This window comes from Coturnix japonica, chromosome 1 (assembly GCF_054131305.1).
Source record: "Coturnix japonica strain WE chromosome 1, WE-NBRP24, whole genome shotgun sequence".
NCBI classification, from domain to species: domain Eukaryota; kingdom Metazoa; phylum Chordata; class Aves; order Galliformes; family Phasianidae; genus Coturnix; species Coturnix japonica.
In genome coordinates, this window is record NC_140663.1 from 31520273 (window position 1) to 31526730 (window position 6458).

A 6458-nucleotide genomic window follows, 5' to 3' on the forward strand; every position below is an offset into this window, starting at 1 on the left:
GGCAGATATAACATCACTGTGACACGTCATCTTGAATTTCTTAGGAAAATTACTTCTTCAAGACAATATCCACTAGAGAAATCGAGCAAGTTGAGGGTGTTCCTGGAGGGCCTCATCCATGACAGTATCATCCCCAAGCCCTGACAGCTGGGCCTCCTGGTGGGAGGATGTTCTCAGGGCCTTCACAAAATGAGCGCAGTGGGCTTTGCCATGTTGACAACCAGTTTGAACAAACACAGTGCTTTGTAGCATTTTCTTTGTAGCAAAATCTAAAGCTCCCATTTACTGCTGGAAAGTGCCACCCAACCAGCGATCTGGTCCTTATCACATCTACTCAGCCTTGATGCCCAAGAGTCCAGTTTCAATCAGCTTAATCTTGCATGCCTTTTCAATTTCAGACACACCGGAGCTTTCAGTACTTTTGAGAAAATCTATGCCACTAAATATGATACTTTGGATTCATTTCAAAGTACTTGACTTGCAGAAGTACGTGTCCAAAGATAATTTCATTAGGGTTTTTCTTTCCATAACACTACCTGGAAACAAGTCCTGCAATTTCCTTCTCTTACATAGCTCCCAGTAAAATCAATGGAGCAAAGCTTTTTCAATGCAAAAGCTTCAGATTTTGCAAAAGTCTTATTTTGTTGAGGAAGAAAAAATGAAAAGACAGAAGTCTGCCCTGTTCTTATCACATATTGGACTTAATAATAATAATATCAGAAAAGTGTTTGAAAATCACTGGACACGTTAATTGAGCAATAGCAGCAGGATCCAATCAGGCAATCCAGCTTGATTCCATTATCACAGCTGCTGTATTAGTCTCACATGAGAAAGTGAACATTTTTGGTTTTCTCAGCATTTTGGGTCTCTCCTTTAAGCACGGGTCTTGCTGGCAGTCTCTGAAATTGATGCCTTTTCAAGTTTAAGAAATTATTTGAATGTCAGTGTGTTTGGTATCTTTTGCTGCTCACAGCCTTATCTCCCTCCCAGACAGTCATCTTCGCATAAACAATTTGCTCTTGGAGATGTTACATTAGTTCCTGTTGTAACATGCTGCATCTGTTCTTACTATGGCTTTACAATACAACTGTAATGCAGCAGCTCTTCCAAGTGATTTTCCTCCTACTCTTTCCCCATCTACTTACTCCACTCTTGACATGTACTCAACACTGAGAGCGTGGTATTAAGGCTGCTTAAAGACGACATGTTTCTCACATTTCTTCTGTCTATACAATGCTTAATCCTCAATAAGCGACGCTTTTCTTATCCATTTTGTTACATTCATTGAGAGCTGTGGCTCATCTCTCAGACGTACTTTTTGTTGTGATTTGAATTGAATTATTTAAGAAGTACGAAGAAAATGCCTGAAAAAACTTACTGGCATATTGTCAGACACAGAAGTGGTGTTTGTTTCCAGGACACTTGGCTAATCCCCACAGCAGAAGCCCTGCTGGAAGGAGGAGGGCAGGGCCTGCACATCCCCATAGGGAGCAGAAGCAACTGCTGACGCAATGGAGTGAGGGTGAGGTCCAGCAAGACCTTCCATCAGCAGTTTGTCAGAATAAATCATAGGGGATCTGGGTTTGAATTTAAAGCTCATCTCCTTATATTTCCCAGAACAGAGTGGAAGCAACACCATGTCCTCCTGTCTTCCCCTGGGGCCTGGCTTCTGCAGCACATGGGGTGTGGGATGGCTCCTGCCTGGCACCAGGCAGGGCAAATCTTCAGTCTCTGGATGGGGACAATGCAGATTTTGTGGCATGGCAGTTCCTGTGAAGACTTGAGTGCTGACTTTCTTTTCAGGATTGGCCTGAATCCATTAAACTCTGCATGAACGTACAATATGAGAAATTTTCCACTGCAGTCTATTTGTTAAAGCTGCAGTCTGTAGTCTGGCTTGTTCAGTGCGGAAAGATTGAAGTCAACAATTTCTTCTGTTGTGTTTTGGCCGATAAATGTCCTGATGCGGATTCTTTCCTGGTGTAACTCCAGTGCCACAGCGTGGATAGACACTTTTTTTCTTACTCTCTGGGTAAAAACACACAAACAAAAAGACGACAAATCTTCAAAAGCTGCCAGTGTCACTGAATGAAGATAGATGGAAAGAAATGCAAGGAAGAATTTGCTGAAGGTTTGCTGTCAGCCTGTTGTTAAGCAGCCCTAGTCAGAGCAAAGTTTAGACAATAGTCATATATGGACATGAAATACAAAATCAGTTAAATAAACATTTCTCCTCAAGCTGTACCTTCCAGGGTTTCCAGGCAATGTATGGACCACTGACAGCTGTATTATGACTTGAGCAAAGGGGGAGTGCTGTAGAATTGGCACTGGAGGGCTGCATGAGTCTGTATTCTGCTTTTTTACAAGCATGTAGCCTCTGGCTGCAAGAGCCAGGCAGGGGCTGCCTGCAGTGGGCAGGCAAAGCTGCAGATGTCAGCACTTGCCTCTGGCATTTGCTTTCAACGGAGTAATATCTACAGTCTTCGGAGTGCTAACGTGCAGCTTGGAGGCAAACTGACGTGAGCATACAGGGTACGGAACAGTAACGGAGCACACTGAGGCTCTGCAACTGCAAGCACGCCGGTCACTGCTGTATCTCAGGAAGAGGTTGGCCAGGATGCAGCACGATGTCGCTGTCTCCACTAGGTGGCACGACCTGCTGCAGCAGGCAGCACCGGCTGAACTGTTGGCATCCAGCGAGGAGAAGGGATCGCTGCTTCACCAGCCATCAGCGGGTAGAAAAAAGCCTCTCCATTCTGATTTGCAAAGCTGTTTTAAAGATGGAAGGGGGAGGCGTAATATGTTTGTAACAGATCGTAAAAACTCGTTGCTGTAATTTCTTTCTATATTCCGGCAGCCGGGTAAAGCATGCGCGTTTTTCCCTCTTGAAGCTGCAGTGACAAGAGAGGGTCAGGCTGCCCATACAACCAAGGCCAGCCAGAATGGCCTGGGTTGAAGGGCACCTCAACCATCATCTAGTTTCAAACCCCTGCTGTGGGCAGGGTCACCAACTACTAGATCAAGCTGCCCAGAGCCACATCCATCCTGGATTTGAATGCCTCCAGGGATGGAGCATCTCCAAGGTTGGTGCTGGGGCTTGTCCTGTTTAGTATCTTTATCGATGACCTGGACAATGGCACTGAGAGCACCCTCAGTAAGTTGCAGGTGACACCAAGTTGAGAGGAGGAAGTGTCAGTTTGCCTGGGGGTAGGAAGGCCCTTCAGAGGGATCTGGGCAGGCTTCATCTCTGGGCTGAGGACAACGGGATGAGGTTCAACAAGACCAGGTCCCAGGTCCTGCATGTTGGTCACAATAATTCCAGGCAACACTACAGGCCTGGGGCAGAGGAGCTGGAAAGCTGCAAGGAGGAAAAGGATCTGGGTTCATTACAATAGTCAGTCCCTCTGAAAATTCAGGAAATCTGGCCTCACTGCTTATGACATAGGAAACCGAGAGTTACAGAAATATGTTCTCATTAGGCTTACAACTGTTAATTAAGCTTTTGTTACATGAAGTTATGTCTTTAGCATCACAGACATGGAAAGCACAGTAAAGAGAGACTACATGGCAGGCCGTCTTTCTGAAATGATTCCTTTAAATGTGGTATCATATACACAGCAGGCACTTGAAATAAAGCAAATGGAAGGTCCTCACACTAAAGCACCTACACTTTTAAATGAGATTAAGTGCAGGATAAAACAACAATAAGCAAAGGGCTAGATGAAAGGCTGGCAATGGTGAACAGCCAGACTTAATAATAAGACCATATCTTATTTCCCCGAGATTTTTTTAATACAATAAATTTATTGTAAGAGGATTTCTGGACAGCATCCACTTTGAAAGCCTGTGTAGAGGTTAGCAATGGAAGACTGGCTGAAAAAAAAACTGAATCACAGCAAAGGATTTTAAGGGAGTCCGGGGTTGCAGGAAGCAAAAGATCAGAAGCTATTTCTTTGAAAACAGTTTTAACAATTCCCATTTCTTATACAAAGAGCATGTTTTAGTACATTACTCTTATGTAAGTTCCTGAGTCATTGGTGTCAGATGTGAATTTGGTTTGGTTTCCTGGAAGTGTGATGCTGCTGCATTCAGACACTGAAGTGATGAATGTTGTATACATGAAGGCAGTCAGAAATTGGACACACGGATAAGAAAGAGTTTCCTTACAGGAAATTTGATTGTTGGCAGAAAACTAGCAATGTTCTTAATTTTGCTTCAGGAGTTAAAAAGAGAGACAGGGAGGGAAAGAAAATACCATTTTTTTTTTCTCTCTTTTTTTTTTCTTTACAGCCATTACACATACAGGGATAGTGCAGGTGGGGCAAGGCACAGAGTCACTGTGAGAGCTGGTCATTGACAAAGTGAAAAAAGAAGCATAAAAGCTCACATCAGTTACATGTAATCAAAACTCCACAAATTGAAAATGTCCTCTACTCACGCTCTTCCTTTCTAAAGTGAGTCACTGGCTGTTGCAGCCAGAGCCTGAAAAGAGCAGCCCTGAACTTTGTAAATTCTGCTTTGCCCCTTTCCAGCCCAACTCTGCCTCCACTCAAAGTGCAAAAAGATGCAGCGTGTTTTTTCCTGCACAAATTTACCAAGCTAAATGGCTTGCTTGTTATCGATGGGCCAGTTAGATTCTGTGCTGTAATAAAAGGAACTAATTTTGACCAGTTCTTCTTAGGAGAATCTCCCTGCTCATTAGATCGTCTTTTTCTCTAATTCCTCTTCCTTCTAAAAATAAATCCAGATCAGCAACTGAAAATCTACTGTCCTAGTAGCAACTCTTGTATCATTAGTTACATTATTTTCCTGAAGGAAAGTGTTTTTTTATGTCAAAACATTGCATGGGAGTGCTGTCTGAGGTGCTACACGAAAGATCCATGCTTGTTTCCATTAACCACTTCCTTACCAGATCAGTACTCAAACAAGTGCCTGAAAACTCTCTGTAAAAACTGGGTGGTTAATGTGAGCCAGGCATTTTTAAAATAGATCATCCAGCCCACCCATGATTATAAGCCTGAGCATAAGGGAGCCTGTTTTACAAGGTCAGTTCCATTTAAAGCTCCTCTCCCAACCCAAATATCTGTAATCTCCAAAGACTACTTGTATGCATCATTTCACTTATGTAAGTCTGTTTTGTGATTACTTCCAATTATTTCCCTGCCCACGTAGCTCTCTCACCCCCATCCACCACGGTTACAAATACAGAAAGATGAAGCCAGCCCCAGCTTACTACAGCTGCTTTCCCAGGGAGCTCTTTGTAGGGCAGTGCTCTAGCAGTGATTTAATATTTTGCAACAAGCAGGCAAGTGGGGGAAGGGGGGAACTGCTCAGATGATGATGAGACTTGGTAGCTCATGTACCAGCTAACTGCTACTAGCTTGGTTACTAGTTTGATTTTTTACTATGCAGTTTATATACAAGCACGATGCTGCAAAGATGCTGAAGAAGAACACAGTGGAAGTCTGGTTTGGAGATCAGAATCCAAACTTCTGGTTTAAACTGGAGGGAGGCTCAGATGTCAAGGGCAGGTTCTGATCTTGCTTCCCTGAAGTGGTGCCACACTTTATCAACTGTACCGTGTTGTTGGAAACCTCGCTGAGAGGACAGTTCCAATCCAAGCGTGTGCATTTGGTCTTCAGCATTCTCATTCCATTATGTGACAGAGACCCACCTGTGATCTCCGGCACAATCCCAGACCAAGAATGGACATTTGTTCCAGCTCTTTTTAATTAAGAATGCGTGTTTTAAAAATGCTAACACCACAAAGCTTAATTGCAACATGGAACATTGCATTATTTGAACAGCGCAGAAAGATTTCTTACTACTAATTCTACCACAACATTCTGAAGTCTTCGTTGCTTTACAGCTGGCATAAAAAACAATGGGCTTCTACAATGCTTTAATCCTGGGAAGGAGAGTGACTCTCTCTCATCCAGCAGAGCCTCATACCACCCCATTAGCACTAAGGGAGGAGGCAGACAGCCACCTGGGCTGACTGTGTATCCCATGGGGAGGGGAGAGGCAGCAGGGAGGTGACCACCTGTGGTCCTCAGCCCCAGCAGTGTGGAACAGCCTCCAGGCTGCAACTGTCTTTTCCGATACAGCTCAGCCCAGCCAGAAAATCAGTCCCATGGAGTCACACCAGCACACATGAGAGCAAATTAGGGCCCTGGCTCCTTAGTTTCATTGTTTTCTGTTTTAGTGATGCAGTAATCAATGTATGTGTCTCAGCTCGAGAGAGCAGAATGACTATTTCAATTTCATATACTCATACGCACTCATTTCAAACTGCACCCTCTTCCCAATGGATTAAACAAATGGTTTAAGAGGTGCTGTGCTTTGTTTGGATGGTGTTTTAGGACCGATTCTCTGATATTCACTCTGGTGCCAACACTTAGCATTTGCTAGCTACGGAGTGCACAGTGTACTTTTAGTGCCAAAACCTTTCATCTCAG